The sequence below is a fragment of the Pezoporus occidentalis genome, unplaced genomic scaffold (genome assembly GCF_034315485.1).
Source record: "Pezoporus occidentalis ecotype Australia unplaced genomic scaffold, CSIRO_AGI_Poc_V1 ctg20, whole genome shotgun sequence".
NCBI lineage: Eukaryota > Metazoa > Chordata > Aves > Psittaciformes > Psittacidae > Pezoporus > Pezoporus occidentalis.
This window is the reverse complement of record NW_026913856.1, coordinates 7,388,627-7,390,238: the sequence shown is the minus strand read 5'-3', so window position 1 is coordinate 7,390,238 and position 1,612 is coordinate 7,388,627.

Genomic DNA, 1,612 nt, shown 5'->3' with positions numbered 1-1,612 from the left:
CAAAATCTCTAACTAAACAATCAATCGAGGAAACGCAACAACTCCGCGCGGGCCGGGCGCTTTTGGCAGGGAGGGCAGCGGGGCCGGCGCGCAGGTCCGCGCAGCGCAAGCAGCGCTCCCATACGCAATACCTTCTCATTCCTGTGTTTTTACCCCACAGAAACTCATCGTCAGGGACCGGTTACGCGCCCGCGGACCCCCAGCATCTCCTGCCGCACAGTTTGGGTACGGCAAAGTGCACGGTAGGGGCGGGGGGTGCCGGACAGATGTACCCCCTCCCTTCCCCTCTCCCCTGGGGCTGCCTGCCCGCAGAAACACCGACATCAGCCCGTCTGTCCCCAAAATGAGCTGACAGACACACCCGCGCAATTATCCGCGGCGTTATCCTCCCTTCTCACGGGCTGCGACAAGCAGAATGGAGAACGGAGCGAGCTCCGTGCTGGTGCTCATTCTAAGTGCGTTTCGCGCAAGGATGAGTGCAGCAAAGGGAGGTTTGGGTTTGGTTTGGGTTCGTTTTTCACAGCTATCGCCCCTACTTTCCCCAAGTTTTCCGTATTTCGCCCGTTCCTTCCCCTTCCCGTTTCGAAATGCCGGTCTTTGCTTGCTGACCAGACCGGAGGGCTCCCTCCTCCTTAGGCGAACGCAACAAATACTTGAATAAACAGGCTACGGGAGCGGAGCAGCATCCCTGGGAGGGAAGTTACTTTCCTTGGGCGACAGTAACCCACTAAAGCCCTGCAAGGGATCTTCTCCGGGGGGAAGGGGGGGTCATCCAGATGCTGCTGAAAGCGGCTGGAGACCCCCTCCTTGCCCTTCTGCTGTTGCCCCCCGAGGAATGAGGGGCTGGGACTGGGACACCCCTGGGGACAAGGGGGGTTGCCCTCCCCTAGAACTGCGGGACACGCTCCTGGGTCATTGCTAAAAGCAACACAACTCCGTATTTTTTAATAAAGAGCGTTCTCTTGCGAGCTGGCCGCCTTCCACCCGCCCCACGGATGAGCTGGCTCTGTAAACACGGAATAGCAGATTAACGCTGCTGTTCTAACCTCGGGACGGGGACGGGACACGGACCCGTGCCATGCGAAAGCTTTTACGGCCGCTGATCTATGGGTTCCATAATAACCCTTTTGTTTGGAGGGGGACAACAGCGGCGAGTCCTGCTGCCACCCCCCCACCCCGAGCTTGGCTCGGCTCGGCCCGGCCCGGCCGCTCTCCATCCTCCATCTCCATCCTCTCCGTCCCCATCCCTCCCCAGCCCGTGGCTGGCCGGGGCGCCGGGTACTATCCGCAGCACCACCAGTTGCAAAAATCGTGCATAAGGAGTCTTTTTCTTTAAATTTTATATTTTTAAAGTATTTTTTTAATGGGTGATGGCTTTCATTTGCCAGCTCAGAAGAACCCGTGGAAAGTGGCAAAGTGAGCTGCCAGTAAGGGGGGCTGCTCTTTTACCAGCTGGAGGGAAACAGGGTGGGGGGAACAGGGTACAGAATGAAGGGGAAATCAGGGAAACAAGTACTGGAAGAAGAACCCGGGGGGAATGGGGGGGGGGAGCTGAGCACTGCAGCCATCCCGCAGCCTCCCTGCAGCCTCCCCTCAGCCGTCACAGCCACCC